The sequence below is a fragment of the Crinia signifera genome, unplaced genomic scaffold (genome assembly GCF_055691185.1).
Source record: "Crinia signifera unplaced genomic scaffold, ASM5569118v1 HAP2_SCAFFOLD_215, whole genome shotgun sequence".
In the NCBI taxonomy this organism is placed as follows: Eukaryota; Metazoa; Chordata; class Amphibia; order Anura; family Myobatrachidae; genus Crinia; species Crinia signifera.
In genome coordinates, this window is record NW_028142108.1 from 135001 (window position 1) to 152452 (window position 17452).

General features: G+C 49.6%; 1 protein-coding gene across 1 annotated transcript in view; it reads left to right on the top strand.

Moving 5' to 3' along the window:
- Positions 1–17452, top strand: part of LOC146053828 (E3 ubiquitin/ISG15 ligase TRIM25-like) — a 38610-nt gene that overhangs the window by 5618 nt on the left and 15540 nt on the right. The window contains exons 2-3 of the mRNA XM_083168043.1: positions 804–913; positions 11298–11402. The gene's annotated coding sequence lies outside the window, so the exon portion shown is untranslated. The remainder of the gene's footprint in view (positions 1–803; positions 914–11297; positions 11403–17452) is intronic.

The following is a 17452-nucleotide window of genomic DNA, read 5'->3' on the forward strand; positions in this document are numbered from 1 at the left end:
GTGGTGCTACCACCTTCTTCAAGGGTACAAAGCATACTGAGACTGTTGCCATTAAATAGAGCAGGTAGTGGCGCCAAAATCAAACAAACAAACCTCACCTGTTCATTCAAACACCTGTGCTGGAAAGCGCCACCAAGGCGCTGGAACGCAGGAAGCATGCTTTGGAACGCATATCCGCTTCCGGTTCCGGTCATTTGTTTCATCAAAGTAAATAAATATACATTCTTATATACCGCAGTGCCCAGAGTCTGGTATAGACATAGCTGCAGGGTGGTGCTAGTCTCACCACCTACTGCCGCTGTTTGATGTTCAGCACACCATCGGTGTGCCTCTCACCATCGAGGACCATCACCATGTGATATTATAAATAGCATGTATGTCCTACCCGGCTCGGACAACCAATGCATGCCATGAATAATTAATAAAGAAGGTGTATGTATCAAACACCAAGTGACACTCAGTATCAAGTCATGGTCCTCTTTGGGGCAGTATTGTGGTGGCCATCGTCTTTCACAGACAGTAAATCCTCACTGTTATTCACAACCGTTGTGGATATCTGTTATACACCTTTAATGCCAGTTTCTGAATCACCGTGGACATGTCATGGCTGTGCGTTTCACAGCCGCCGTATGTGTGCCAGAAAGGAGAGGTGAATGACAGCGGTGGAGCCAGAGCAATGGCCGTGCGTTCCATTGCCTTGCTCTGTGCGTTCCACTTAACAGGAAGTAATGCAAATGTGTATTTTTTTGCACAAGATTTATAGCTGTAATATGCCCTACTTATGTACATTTGTTTTTTCACAGTAAGACTGGCAGATCTGGGGATCCCTCAGCGGCCGACGCTGACCGGTGACATCATTCAACTCGCCGGGCGGACGCCGAGGGGCAGGTGGACGGCACAGATCAGCATAAAGGTATGTTTGTTACATGTACACTGTTGTCTCTTGCACCTTGATAAAAAGCCTGATACAGGCTTGAAACGTTGGGAACTACAAGGTCTCCTGTGTCTTTTTCTTCTAAGTAGAGTGCCGCCATCCACAGTATATATGTCCACAGCCTGTCTTGCACTAGCTGTGTCCTACGGAGGGCACCTTATTCTTCACTATCTGAAGCAAACGTGGAGTGCTGCCTGCATGCAAATTGTTATATTTCTCTGGGGATTTTCTCCTTCATCCTTGGGGACACTGAAGTCTACGCTAGGGAATAGAGTGGTGTATCGGAGGAGTCGGCACTTTAAGAAACTTGAACTGTGGTATGGCTCCTCCCCCTCAGACCTCAGTCTTAGTTTAGTGCCCGGAGGAGTCGGATCCCTGGGCAAGGGGCTCCGTTTGGGGCCTTTTGTTTTTGCTTGTTTTTTTTTTGGAGACAGGCAGCCAGCGCGTGCCGGCTGCCTGCGACGTGGGATAGCTCTCCGGGGAGTCAGAGCGGCACCGCTTGCGGCGCACGCGGCTGACTCCGGTCACAGACGCATCAGCGTCTGGGTCCCGCCACAGCTGCCTGCGGCGTGTGTTACGGGGCCGCGACCTAGTCGCCCGCCGGAGAGAGCAGGGCGTGCGAGCGCATAGCGCTGGGTGACGGCTGGACCAGGGTTAATTCGCTGGTCCAGCAGGGAGCAGACAGCCAATCAGCGCCGCTGTATACAGCGCGCACTTTGATGAGGACGGAAGGGGCGGACCAGGAGTGGTCGCGTCCTAGCTGCAGTCCTCTGTGTCAGACGCCGGTGCCTGCCACGCTGCTCCCTTGTCGGCTGTGCCTCTACAGTTCTCTGGAACAGGACAGCAGGACGCTTTCTCCCCCTCTTCAGCCTGGATATTATTGAATACTGCGCTGGGTGAGTGGAGGGGATTTTCTCTTGTGAGACTTCCCCGCTGGAGAGTTTATCTGGTGGGCCTAATTCGGGGAAGGTGCGCTCCTCTCCCCCTATTAGTGTGGTGCTTTTGCTCTTGGTGTGGGGTCCTTGTGGGGGCTCTCTTTGTCTGGCTTATTTCACCTCCTTCCACCTGTGTGTGTGTAAGGGGCGTGTGTGTGTGCAGCATGACATCCAAGTCTCAGTCAAAAGCTTCTCCAAAGCTGTTTGTATGCACTAAGTGTGAGCAACAGTTTACGCAGCATGTGAAGGGTGTATCCTTGTGTAAGGATTGCTTCAAAGGGGATGCTGGGCAGAGTCAGGTCTCTGTTCTGAACATTGAGGGAGTTACCAGTGTGTTAGCCACTCTGGCATCAGAGATGGCTGCATCTCGCAGGGACAGGGAGTCATTGCAGGTGCAACTGGCTTCCATGTCTGCTGCGGAGCCCGCCTGGGCCAGAGAACTGATTACATCAGTGAAGGCGTTGGCCCAAGACGCTGCGGTGCCTGCAGGGGCCGCAAGTGCTCCACCTCCCCCGAGGAAAAGAGGTGTCCCTTTATTGTTACAGGGTGATACTTCAGAGGAGGAACCGGGGGACCCCTTGGAAGGGGATATGTTTCAGGATCCTATTGATCCTGTGGAGGACGTTCCTCAGGAAGAGGCCCAGGGTATAGAGGCCCTCATTCAGGCTATCAAATCTACCCTCAATGTTAACGAGCAGGAGCCGCCGACGCAGGTCTCTATTTTTGGGAGGTCTGCTAAGGCAGTGGTCACCTTCCCAGAATCTATGGAGTTGGAGAAACCTCTTCTGGATATTTGGAGATCTCCAGAGAAAAAGGTTCAGTTATCTAAGCGGTTTAAGACCTCTTACCCATTTGCTCCGGAGGCTAGGGCAAAATGGGAGACCCCGCCGTTGGCAGACGCGTCAGTGTCAAAGCTTTCCAAGAAAGCGGCACTTCCCATTCCTGGGGCAGTGGCCCTCAAGGAGGCGCCAGATAGGCGTCTGGAGGCGGGGCTTAAACAGATTTTTTCAACCGCAGGTGTGTCACTTCGGCCCATTCTTGTGATCTCCTGGGTCAGTAGGGCCATGGAGAAATGGGCGGAGGATTTGTCAAAGGGTCTGAATGATCAGGGTTCTTCTGAGGAGTTCATTCAGTTAGCAGAACAGATGCGGGAATCTGCAATGTATGTTGGAGAGGCTGCAAGGGATTCTGCGGCTCTGGTGGCAAGGATTTCGGCTCAGTCCATTACGGCCAGGAGGTCTTTGTGGCTTAAGTCCTGGCAAGCGGAGGCGGACATTAAAAGGGCGGTAGAGGCTCTTCCGTTTACGGGAGAGGTCCTGTTTGGCCCGGAGTTAGACAAGTTGATTTCCCTGGCCACAGGAGGCAAATCAACTTTCCTGCCTTCCGCGACTCCTCCTCCCAAAAAGCCTTATCAAGGGCCGGCCTTTCGCTCCTTTCGGGGGGCACCTAAGTTCAGAGGTAAGTCCAGAGGATCCTTTACCGCTTCTCGTGGCAGAGGCAGAGGGTTTGGTGGAGCAACCACTTCCTCAGGACCAGCTGCTCGGCGCGCAGACGTCAAGCAAACCGAAAAGCCCGCAGCATGACTCCCGGCCCTCCTACCTGGGGGATCCCAGAGTAGGGGCTCGCCTGTTGGACTTCCGGCAGGCATGGGAGGGGTCTTGCAAGGACAAGTGGGTTCTGTCCGTCATTGCGCAAGGGTACAGACTGGAGTTTTCCAGTACTCCCCCTCACCAGTTTTTTACAATAGGTTTGCCTCACGTGGAGTTGAACCGTCAGTTGCTTCTTCAAGCAGTACAGAAACTGTTGACCGCAGGAGTTATAATGCCGGTTCCTGCCGAACAACGCACAGAGGGGTTTTATTCTCCCCTGTTCCTGGTCCCGAAACCGGACGGTTCGGTTCGACCAATATTGAATTTAAAAGCTTTAAACGTATATATCACGTACCACAGATTCAAGATGGAGTCTCTTCGTTCTGTGGTTGCAGGGCTGGAGCCGGGGGAATTTTTAGCATCTTTGGATGTCAAAGATGCTTATTTGCATATTCCCATTTACGTCCCGCATCAGAAGTTTCTTCGTTTCGCGATAAGGGATCTCCATTTTCAGTTTCGGGCTCTGCCATTTGGCCTTTCATCGTCCCACGTCTGTTTACCAAGGTAATGGCAGTGATGGTAGAGTTGCTTCATTCTCTGGGAGTAAAAATCGTTCCTTATTTGGACGATTTATTGATCAAGGCCGAATCCAGGGATCAGTTGACGCAGGCTATTCAGGTAACCTGCCAGACGTTACTGAACCATGGCTGGATTCTCAACTACCAGAAATCTCAGCTGAATCCTTCAAGAAGGATTGTATTCCTGGGGTTGATTTTGGACACGGAGGTTCAAAAAGTTTTTCTGCCTCGGGAAAAGATGTTGTCCCTGCAGGAGTTGGTTCGGCAGGTGCTTCGACCTCGGAGAGTGTCGGTGCACTTATGTATCCGACTGCTGGGCAAGATGGTAGCCTCGTTCGAGGCTCTGCAGTTCGGGCGTTTCCATTCAAGGACCTTTCAATTGGACCTGCTCAGGAAGTGGTCGGGCTCCCACTTGCACATGTACAAGTTGGTGGTGTTATCGCCCTGCAGCCGTCTCTCTCTCCAGTGGTGGCTACTGTCGGCCAATTTGTTGGAGGGCCGACGGTTCGGAATCTGGGATTGGACTATAGTCACGACCGATGCCAGCCTCCGAGGCTGGGGAGCTGTTGTGTTGGGGCAGCACTTCCAGGGTCGTTGGTCGTCTCAGGAGGCGAAGCTGTCTATAAACATCTTGGAGCTTCGCGCGATTCGTCTGGCCTTGTCCTATGCGGACGGGATCCTCCGGGGGAAGGCGATTCGCATTCAGTCGGACAATGCCACGGCTGTGGCTTATGTGAACCGGCAGGGCGGAACGCGCAGTCGCGGAGCCATGCAGGAGGTACGTCCAATTCTGCAATGGGCAGAGCGGCATGCTCTGGCTTTGTCAGCGGTCTTCATTCCCGGGGTGGACAACTGGGAGGCGGACTATCTGAGTCGCCAGGATGTTCACCCTGGGGAGTGGGCCTTACATCCGGAGGTATTTGCCCAGATCGCCCACCGATGGGGGATGCCTCAGGTGGACATGATGGCTTCCAGGAGCAATCGGAAGGTGCGGCTGTATTGTTCCAGGTCTCGGGATCCAGAGGCGGTAGCGACGGACGCGCTGACCGCGAGTTGGAACTACTCTCTAATTTATCTGTTCCCTCCGTTGCCCTTGATTCAGTTGGTACTCAGAAGAATCAAGCGGGAGAGGTCCACGGTCATCCTGGTGGCACCGAATTGGCCTCGTCGTCCTTGGTATGCCGACCTTCAGGGGCTCCTGATAGATCATCCTTGGCAGCTACCTCTAAGGGACGATCTTCTACAGCAGGGGCCGTTTGCCTACCAAGGCTTACGGCAACTTCGTTTGACGGCATGGCCGTTGAAGCCACACTGTTGAGCAGAAGAGGAATTCCTAAATCAGTGATTCCCACTATGATAAGGGCCAGGAAGGAGGTGACTTCACGGCATTATTATAGTATTTGGAAGGCCTATGTAGCGTGGTGCGAGTGCCGTAACTTGCCCACGGCTGTGTTTTCTTTGTCTCGGTTGTTGCAGTTTCTGCAAGCCGGATTTAAGGCGGGTTTGCGCCTAGGGTCCCTTAAGGTACAAGTGTCTGCATTGTCAGTTTTCTTTCATAGGCGTCTTGCCGTCATTCCTGAGGTGCAGACGTTTCTGAGCGGGGTTCTCCGTCTTCAGCCCCCAGTGCGGGCTCCGGAGGAACCTTGGGATCTTTCCTTAGTTTTGGATTATCTTAAGTCAAGTGTTTTTGAACCTTTAGACTCTATTGATTTGCGGTTGTTAACTTGGAAAACGGTGTTACTGCTCGCGTTAGCATCGGCACGCCGGGTGTCCGATCTTAGCGCTCTTTCATGCCGGTCTCCCTACCTGGTGTTTCATCCGGACAGGGCTGAGCTTCGGACCAGGTTGGATTATTTGCCTAAGGTGGTTTCATCTTATCACCTAAATCAGCCAATCGTGGTTCCAGCTCTTACGGGAGATTCCGCCTCGCTGAATGTGGTCCGAGCCTTGCAGGTGTATGTGAATAGGACCAAGGATCTCAGAAGGTCGGATTCACTTTTTGTCCTTTATTCTTCGGCAAAGCGGGGTTGGCCAGCGTCTAAACAGACTCTGGCTAGGTGGATCTGTCTCACCATTAAGCAAGCCTACCTTCATGCTTCACAGTCACCGCCAGTCAGGATCTCGGCCCATTCCACCCGTTCGGTGGGGCCGTCCTGGGCCGCTGCCAGGGGAGTTTCCCTGACACAGTTATGTAGGGCGGCCACTTGGTCGGGCCCTAATACTTTTGTTAAGTTTTATAGGTTTGACACCTTTGCGGCCTCTGCCTCCAGTTTCGGCCGTGCGGTGCTTCAGGATGCCCAGTGCCTTCCCACCCGTGGGGATGGCTTTGGGACGTCCCCAGCGTAGACTTCAGTGTCCCCAAGGATGAAGGAGAAAATAGGAATTTGGTACTCACCGTTAATTCCCTTTCTCCGAATCCGTAGGGGACACTGAACACCCTCCCGGCACTGTTCAGGCCTAAAGGGGGGATTTATTTTTAGCGCATGCAGTTATGTTTGGTTATGCATGCGTCTGGGTGTTGGTGACAGCCTGCTGAGTAGTATGGTTGTTCGTTTTGTTTTGTTAATATCTTTCTCTCTCTCTATTGGGGATTCCCTGGTCTCTTTTCTCCTCTCGGGCACGGTCAACTAAGACTGAGGTCTGAGGGGGGAATAGAGGGGGAGGAGCCATACCACAGTTCAAGTTTCTTAAAGTGCCGACTCCTCCGATACACCACTCTATTCCCTAGCGTAGACTTCAGTGTCCCCTACGGATTCGGAGAAAGGGAATTAACGGTGAGTACCAAATTCCTATTTTTTCTCTTGAAGATTGGGACAGGCACCCACAGCTTACATTGTTATCCTACATTGGACAATATTTTTTTTGCTTGATCGACCATCAGATCTGCACCTACACACGGTGATTGGCACATCCAGGAAAGCACCTGGACTCACTGGTGCAGTCATGGAATCGCATGGATTGGACACCTTGTCCATTACTGCAGAATTTGCAGCAACAGCACAGTCCAGTGTTCAGCTTCTCAGACACGGATTATGAAAAGTTATTGTTCAAGGAAGACAGCAGTGCCAATCAGCCAGCACCTGATCAACTACCACTTTACCATGATCTGCTTAATCTGAAACGCAGGGAAACAGACTTTTTTTTATCCTGGCCTCACGTTATCAGACTATATAAGAGAAAAGAAAATCCCCAGGGGGTTCCGCATTAAGAACGTCCCCACATTGGGTAGATTCAGCATCCCATTCTGTCGCACGTGGACCTCAATCCTCAACAAGTGCTCGTTCGACCTTATGTTACTTGTTATTGAGGAGGTCACAAGAGAGCTTGCTGTCACTAGAGGGAAGATCAAGGTTTTTGAAAGGACGCACCTACCTACTTTATCCAGTGATACTGAAACCAACTGGGTTGAAAAACTATCGGGACAGTTGGAGAAATACAAGAACGAGCTAATAGCTTACAAAAAAATAAAAAAGATCGTGTCACCAGCGACTATGATAAACATTTAGTTTATCCTTGGCTCACGGGGGGCGACCCAAATGCAAGGCCATTCAAACGCAGAAACTACCAGCGTTTCCAACAAAACATCCGTGAAACGGAATCATCAAGGGAGGAAGGGTCCTCAGCAAGTGATTTTGAGGCCCCAAAAAACTCCCGGGGGTGCACCAGTGGCGGGGGTGCGTACCCGCAACCAATTAGCCCGCGGAGAAGAATGTACACAAGGCGTGGAGGCCAAAACAAGAGGTCGCAAAAAACAGCCCAAAGCCCCGGCCAACAAGAAATGACGAACTCCATATTCAATTTGTCTTCCCGTCCATTGAGTGTGGATGAAAACAAGGTGCTCCTGAAAGGGTTAAACTCGTTCCTACTAACAAACCGGACACTTTTCAAATCAAAATTGAACAGTTCAAACTACACCGGCAGTTAAAATTAAAGGAACACTTTCAAGATAAAGAATCCATCACTGAAGGTGTTAATCCTATACCAGCAGCGATTCGGAAAAAATCGAACGAAGTTTGATCCCTTATCCTCGAACCCCTCCATTAAAACTTTCAACAGGCTTATTGAACACAATACCTCAGCCATTCTTAAATCATCTACCACTGCTAATTCCAACTTTTCTGCAGCAGAATGGCGTGCCTTAAAAGCCTTAAGCACCGATACATCTATAACAATCCGCCCGGCGGATAAAGGAGGAGGACTAGTGGTCCAGAATGCTGCTGACTAGCTACAGGAAATTTCCCGACAATTGTCGGATCAAAGTGTGTATTTACCTTTGCAGAGGGACCCTACACCTGGATACAAACAAGAGTTGGACACAATTCTGCAGCAGGCCGTGCAGGATTCATTGATTAGTTCTCAAATTAAAGATGCTTTGACTACAGATTTTCCTGTAGTTCCTTTACTATATACAATCCCCAAAGTGCACAAAAGTACAGTGGATCCCCCGGGCAGACCCATCATATCTGCCCGGGGCTCGCTGTATCAGCCCATCTCGATTTTTCTTGATGGATTTTTGCAGCCCTGTGTGCAAGGCCAGACCACATTTTTGAAGGATACTAATGCTCTTCTTTCCAAATTGTCTGTGTTGGGGAGACTCCCGGAGGGGTGTCTGTTGTGCACGGTGGATGTCGCGAGCCTCTACACGTGTATTCCACACGAGGGGGGGCTTGCGGCAGTCCGATCGCTCATAGCCGACAACCCTCTATACCAGGGACCCAACATTGACCTTTTCATGCAGTTGCTAGGTTTAACATTAACTCTGAATTTTTTCATGTCCAATAATCATTATTATTTGCAGCGCTGTGGCTGTGCGATGGGGTCCTCAGTGGCCCCATCTCTGGCCAACAGCTACAAGTTTGTGGTGGAAAATCAGTTGTTCATGCAGGACCCCAGGATCAGCGGGCATCTCGTGCTGTACACACGGTACATAGATGACCTGCTGATCCTGTGGTCTGGTCCACAGGAAGTTCTGGAAAGTTTTATTGTATCGCATAATATGTCGACATCACATGTTAAACTTACATACAAGATCAGCAAAACCAACATCCAATTTTTGGATGTCAATATTGCCAACGAGGAAGGGGTGATCAGCACATCCCTTTTTTTGTAAACCTACAGACCGAAATAACCTGTTGCTTGCTTCCAGTCACCACCCTACCCCATTAAAAGAAGGTCTCCCATTTTCACAAATGTTGCGGGTTTGCCGCATAGTTAGTGACCAACAAGTACTTGAGTCAACATTGGACGATATGGTTGAGAACATATACACACACATGACCTATATCACACACACACACACACACACACACACACACACAATCACTATAACGACATATACACACACATGACCTATATCTCACACACACACACACACACACACACACACACACACACACACAATCACTATAACAACATATACACACACATGACCTATATCTCTCACACACACACACACACAATCACTATAACAACATATACACCTATATGACCTATATCACACACACACACACACACACACACACACAATCACTATAACAACATAGACACATATCACACACACAATCACTATAACAACATAGACACATATCACACACACAATCACTATAACAACATCGACACAAATGTGACATATAGCACACACAATCACTATAACATATACACCTATATGACCTATATCACACACACACACACACACACACACACACACACACACACAATCACTATAACAACATAGACACATATCACACACACAATCACTATAACAACATAGACACATATCACACACACAATCACTATAACAACATAGACACAAATGTGACATATAGCACACACAATCACTATAACAACATAGACACACATATGATGTTTATCACACACTGTTACGCTTTTAGAGTACCCTGAGAAGTAAAGGACTGGCCACAACTCCACCCGTGACTCGGTTAATCCCTCCAGAGCTAAGGCTTCACCTATAATAGCCACGTTTGAAGAGGCAAATTATGTCTGCCCCAACTCCGGTGCCACCAGGTCTTATGTGGTTCAAGGTGCCTAATACCTCCAAAGTGGACAAGAGGAGAACTAGCTTTAAAAAAAAAAATGAAAATGTGGAAACAAAACAAAGTGGCACAGCTGTCCCCTACGGTATGCAGTTCCTCCATGCAGTTGAAGCCAGATAAATCCAGAACCCGGCCACGCTCACGGCACCTCTGGCCACCAGTGTTCAGCATGCGGCTGAAGCCAGGTACACTCAGAATTTTACCACGCTCCAGGACAATTGCTTTCCCCTTTAGCTATATTATAACACTTCGGGCCGGGGCAGATAATATGCGGTTGAAGTCAGGTACACCCGACATCCAGCCGTGTCCTCGGGTAACTTCTGGTTATGATGTCAGCATTTCTGGCCGTGAGTACACGTGGCTCTGTGATTACTTCCTGTAAAGGAGGATTTGAACCCCATAGGTTTTAGTCTTCACTCCACCTTGAAAATGACGTTGTTAAACGTGGAAACATGTTGGAGGAGTGAACCATAGGACACCACCGTACCGCAGGAGGGCAGAGAATTTTATACAGCTTAAACACCCGGGTTCCATTTTCAGCATCTTATTTGCTGAAAAAACTCTACCTGAACTTTGTTTTAAATCATATTTTATATTTTGTCTCATTAAATGTATCATTGCACTATTGGAGTTTCTTTCTTTCCTTATAATACTGGATTTGAGGTTATAAATAACCCTTGATGTGGTTCCCATATACGATGCCTATGTAAGCCACATTGTGAGCATCATCTGCTTTTAACATCTATGGTCGGTGATATTTCCATTGCACGGGGTAAAAGATACCTCTATGGGTTCCACCATACATTTTGTCATGTAAGACAAATGTAAGCCTTATTGTCATACCACTGTGGTGCCGTTTATTCAAAAGCGGTGTACTCTCATTCACAGGTGGAAGTGTCTCCGGTGGTAAAAGAAACCTTTATAAGCTTGTTTCTACATGATCTTCATGTAAGACATACAGTTGTGCTCATAAGGTACCTACCCTAGCGGCAGAATTTGTGATCTTCTGGGCATTTGTCAGAGAATATGAAGGATAACTCACAAACGTTTCTGTCACTCATGGTCAGTGGTTGGGTGACGCCATTTATTGTCAAACAACTGTGTTTACTCTTTTTACATCATAATGACAACAGAAACAAATGACCCTGAAGAAGCACCCACAAAAGTTGTAACAAATCTGTGAGACTTTTTTCTGTTTGTTGTTCTAGGAGCTGAGAAGCGAGGCGCCAGGGGAACAGCAGGGGAGCCGGAGCGCTGCGCGGGGAGCAGGAAAGCCGGAGCGCTGCGCGGGGAGCCGGAAAGCCGGCACTGTGGTGAGAATGAGACCAGCCTACTCTCTGCACCCTCTCCTTGACCCCTCCCACTTCACTCCATGTCACCTCTCACCTTGTAACCTTACACCCTCCTGCCCCATCACCTCACGCCCTCGCTCAGCGCCTGGCACCCATCTCTCTCCCCGTCGTCACCTCACTCCATGTCACCTCTCACCTTGTAACCTCACACCCTCGCTCAGCGCCTGGCACCCATCTCTCTCCCCGTCGTCACCTCACTCCACGTTACCTCAGCCCCTCTCGCACCCCATGGAATCACCTGTTAATCTTACCGCAGTGCCCCTGTCATCTTCCCCATCTTGTTCCCTGTCTGCCCCCTCTCATCCCATTGTCTCATCCCTGTCACCTCTCTCCCCCTTTCTCCTCCCTCCCTGTTGCCTCATCCCGTCTTGCCCCCATCACCTAACTCTCTGTCGCCTCATCCCGTCTTGCCCCCCGTCATCTAATTCTGTCATCTCATCACCTTTTGCTGCCCATGGAATCACCACGTCACCTCACCCCCTCTCGTTTCCTGTCCCGTCCACCCCTCTTGCTCTCAGTTACTCTCCTCTCGTCCCATTGACTCTCCCCCGTCACCTCACTGTCACCCCTCACCTCACTCCCAGTTGCCTCATCCCCTCTTGCTCCCAATGGAATCAACACATCAACTCTCTCCCTTCCCCCCCGTCACCTTACCCCCAACCCTCTCCCTCTGTGTCTGTCTTCTTTCTCTCCCTGACACTCTCTCTCTTTTGCTCCTGTCTCTCTCTGTCTCCCCCCCCTCCCTGACACACTCTCTCTCTCTTTTGCTCCTTCTTTCTCTCTCTCTACCTGATGCTCTCCCTCTTTTGCTCCTGTCTCTCTCTGTCTCCCTGACACTCTCACTCTTTTGCTCCTGACTTTCTCTCTCCCCCCCAACCCTGACACTCTGCTCTTTTGCTCCTGACTCTATCTCTCCCTGATGCTCTCCCTCTTTTGCTCCTGTCTCTCTGTCTCACTCTTTTGCTCCTGACTTTCTCTCTCTCTCCCCCCCCCTCCCTGACACTCTGCTCTTTTGCTCCTGACTCTCTCTCCCCCCCCCCTCATACTCTCACTCTTTTGCTGCTGACTCTCTCTCTCTCTCTATCTCTCCCTGATGCTCTCCCTCTTTTGCTCCTGTCTCTCTCTGTCTCACTCTTTTGCTCCTGACTTTCTCTCTCTCCCCCCCCTGACACTCTGCTCTTTTGCTCCTGACTCTCTCCCCCCCCCCTCATACTCTCGCTCTTTTGCTGCTGACTCTATCTCTCTATCTCTCCCTGATGCTCTCCCTCTTTTGCTCCTGTCTCTCTGTCTCACTCTTTTGCTCCTGACTTTCTCTCTCTCTCTCCCCCCCCCTCCCTGACACTCTGCTCTTTTGCTCCTGACTCTCTCTCCCCCCCCCCCCTCATACTCTCACTCTTTTGCTGCTGACTCTCTCTCTCTCTCTCTATCTCTCCCTGATGCTCTCCCTCTTTTGCTCCTGTCTCTCTCTGTCTCACTCTTTTGCTCCTGACTTTCTCTCTCTCCCCCCCCCCCCTGACACTCTGCTCTTTTGCTCCTGACTCTCTCTCTCCCCCCCCTCATACTCTCGCTCTTTTGCTGCTGACTCTCTCTATCTCTCCCTGATGCTTTTGCTCCTGTCTCCCTCTCCCTCCCTCTATTTCCATGTAGCTCTTTCCCTGACCACCCCTCTCTCCCTCTTACTTGCTCTCTTTTCCCCAACACCCTCTTTGTCTCTAACACCTGTGTTTCTTCTGTCACCGAAAGGGGCATTGTAGTGACAGTATGGGGGTGAGGTAGCTTAACAGTGATGGGACCCAGAAAGTTTCTCAGCAGGACGCTATCACGTGAAAGATCCAACAGAGAGAGGTGGGACAGGAGCAGGTACTGCAGGAGGCAGCAAGTCTGAGCATTAGCTGGTCCCCTCAGCCAGCGCAGTGCATATTTAATGAGCCGGCCGCTAATTACATATGCGCATATGTAATGAACGGCCGTCTCATTAAATATGCACTGCGCTGGGGACCAATAGTGCTCACTGCTGCCTGGGTACCGTTTCAGACCCGTTCAGACAGCAAAAAAAACGGGTAGGACCCTGCTTTTTTACCATTTCCAAAAACTGTTTTTTTTTTTTTTTGGAAGTAGTAGTTTGTTTATTTATAAGGCGCCACAAAGTGTCTGCAGCGCCGTACATAGCAAACAAAAACAAATTACAAGGTAACGTACAGGGTGTGTTGATAAAATACAGCGTAAATAGGGTATACAGATGTAGCGTGTCCCATCTTTAGCCGGCGCTCGGCTGATCCCTTGCACTGGCGAGCGCCGGCGATAGAGACTGGGACGCGCGTGCGTCTCACACGCACGTGTGTCCCAGTTTCCCGTCGGTGGGGGGATGGGAACCCTGTCCGTCTCCGCTTCAGGGAGACGGACAGGGTTAGGGGGGGGTGCGGCAAGGTGGCGGGGACCCGGGGGGAGCCCCATTGTAAGGGGACGCGCACGCATCTCGTGCGCGTCCCCTTACGCAGCTGGCGGGGGATGGCGAATCTTCCGCCATCCCCTGCAAAAATGGCTCAACTCCATCTGTAGCTGGTAGAACTAAAATCAGCATCAGTTCTGCAGTAGGTGTGGAAATTGTCGGGGAGACTGAAGATGAAGTAGAGGAAGGGAAGAACAGGACAGGAGCACAGGTGAGGTAAAGAGGTAGGGTGAGTACGTGAGGGGTGGACGAATGAAAAACAATAGGATAAGTAGGAACGGATGGGAACAGAGGCAGGATAGGAGGATCAAAAGAGGTTAGGAGGAGGGATAGGCCAGTTGAAAAAAGTGGGTTTTGAGGGAGCGCTTGAAGGAGGTAAGGGAATCAGATAGCCTGATGGGTGGCGGGAGGTTGTTCCAGTGCAGGGGGGCAGCGCGAGAGAATTCTTGGACACGGGAGTGGGAGGAGGTGATTAGGTGAGAGGTCAGTCGGCGGTCAGCGATGGAGCGAAGAGGACAGGAGGGAGTGTGGATAGAGATCAGTGAAGAGAGGTAGGGAGCTGTGGAGGAGGAGAGAGCCTTGTAGGTGGTGGTGAGGTGTTTAAAGAGAACCCGGAAAGGAATGGGGAGCCAGTGAAGAGATAGACAGAGGGGGGAGGCGGCGGTAGAGCGGCGGGAGAGGAAGATGAGCCTAGCAGCAGCGTTAAGAATGGTTTGGAGAGGTGCGAGGCGGGTGAGAGGTAGCCCAGAGAGAAGGATGATGCAGTAGTCAAGGCGGGAGATGACAAGAGAGTGAATGAGAATTTTGGTCGCGTCAGTGGAGAGGAATGGTCTGATGCGTGAGATGTTGCGTAGGTGAAAGTGGCAAGACTGTGAGAGCGCAATTGTGGGGGTGAAAGAAAGGGAGGAGTCAATGATGACATCGAGGCAGTGTGTTTGGTCGGTGGAGGTGATCTCGGTTTCAACAATGCTGATGGAGATAGTGGGAGAAGAGGGGATGTTCGGGGGATGGAAGATTAGAAGTTCAGTTTTAGCCATGTTTAGTTTCAGGATGCGTTGGGTCATCCAGGCTGAGATGGCCGTGAGGCATTCGGAGACCTTGGACAGGAGTGATGGGGATAGGTCGGGGGAGGAGAGATAGATTAGGTATCATCAGCATAAAGGTGGTAATGGAAGCCATAGGAGCTGATGAGGGTGCCCAGAGAGGTGGTGTAGAGGGAGAAGAGGAGAGGGCCTGTAAAATCACTCTGCACCTTTCAGACCGCACATATTACCGTTTTAAAACGGTTAAAAATCTGCAAAATACTGTTTTTTTGGTGTGGTCTGAAAGGGGCATAATTAATTGGATTAGTGATGAATTCTTACAGAAGACCAACATGAGAACTGCTAATTATAAATAGTTTTCTTAGCAGTGTATGATTGGTGGTGCTCCCAAAGGAAAGTTCAGTGTCGTAACTGAAGTTGAAAGTCAGAAGGTGACTAAAGGAAACAGAAAAGGCAGACTTTTTTTAGAATAGTAACAGGTGGTTTATGAAGAAATTTAAAATGTAACTTTTAATGGTAAGACTAAAATACAAATCGAAACAACTGATTCTTCTCTCTTTAGCAAAATATATATAGATAAGTGACGATTGATTCGTCATGAATATAGATCAGTTATAATTGTGGCCAGTTTGTAGCCCATGTTAGAGGAGATATCAGATTGTACAATGCAGGACACACCCCCTTGAGAAACCCTGTGTATGGTAGGTAATGACAGGTTACAGAGATATCATGGGATAGATGAAGAGTTGGTAGGTAAGTATAATAAGGGGATTTTTGTAAGGACTTACCATTCGAATCCCTTTCTCTGAGTCCATCCTGGTGACACAGCTCAACCATGGGATGTAGGAGGGTCCGCAGGAGCCAGGCACCTAAGCTAAAGCTTTGAGACCGGCAGGCTCCTCCCTTCTGCATCCCAGCATTCCTCAGTTCAACTTCCAGAGCACACAAGTATACATTACTCAGTACAACGCCTGAACATATTAATATGCACAATCAATTATAACCATATAAATGACAACACATGAAACAGAATTACTTACGGAACGTAAGGGAGGGATCGCTGTGTCACCAGGATGGACTCAGAGAAAGGGGTTTGAACGGTAAGTTCTTACAAAAATTCAATTTTTTCTGTCATCCATCCTGGTGACACAGCTCAACCATGGGACGTTCAAGAGCCGGTCCTTTGGGAGGGTACGCTCAGGCCTGCAGTTCTCATCACTGCCCGTCCGAATGAAGCATCCTCCAATGCGAACTCATGGAACCTGTAGAATTTGGTAAAGGTGTGAACAGAGGACCAGGTGGTAGCCCTGCATAACTGCTCCACCGTAGCCCCATGACGCACAGCCCAAGAGGAAGCAACTGACCTGGTGGTATGGGCATTAATCCTGGAGGAAATTGGTCTGCCAACTTTATTATAGGCAAAGGCAATCGCTGACCATAACCATTTAGCAATGGTCGGTTTAGAAGCTAGCCACCCTCTCTTATTTAGATCATACAGTACCAACAATGAATCAGTTTTGCGAAAATCCTTTATCTACATAGATGCGCAGAGCGTGAACTATGTCCAATTTTTTCAACTTGTCCCTATTTCTGGCCTCCTCCAGGGGGCAAAACACCGGTAGCACAATCTCCTGATTTAAATGAAAACTCAAGACTATCTTAGGTAGAAATTAAGCACAGCCCCTGTCATCGTGGAATACAAGAAATGGAGACTTTCAAGACAAGGCCCCCAGTTCTGAAACTCACCGAGGCTATGGCTAACAGAAAAGTACATTTCCAAGAAAGATATTTAAGATCAGCCGACCTTAAAGGCTCAAACTGAGGTTTTTGTAGAACCGGCAATACCAGAGACAGGTCCCAAGACGCCATCGGCTGCCTATATGGCGGTTTAAGTCTCATGACTCCCTATAAAAATATCTGTACTTCTGCCAACGGAGACACTCTTTTCTGAAAGAATATGGATAAGGCTGACGGCTGTACCTTTAAGGACTGCAGGCTAAGCCCTGCTGAAAACCCATCCGGGAGAAACTCCAAAAGTCTAGTGACCTTGAACGTAGAGGTGTGTACCTTCTGACATTTACACCACCTGATATAAATTTCCTAAACATGATGATAAATAGCTGCTGATACAGGCTTGCGAGCCCTAAGCATGGTTTGGATAACAACATCTGAAAAACCTTTCTTCCTTAATAAGGAGGTTTCAAAAGCCAGGCCGTCGAATTGAGACGAGATAGGTCCAGGTGAAGAAACGGTCCTTGTTTGAGTAAGTCTGGCTGAAGAGGCAGATGCCAGAAATCCATCGACAACCTCAGTATGTTTGAGTACCATAACCTCCTGGGCCAATCCGGAGCAATCAGTATAACTTATACCTCCTGTGTCCTCACTCTCCCGAGGAATCATAGGAAACCGAGGGATCACATAGGCGAGGATGAAACACCATGCAACTGTCATGGCATCTACTGCCCACGCAGTCGGGTCCCTGATCCGAGAGCAGAACCTGGGAACCTGACAGTTGTGTC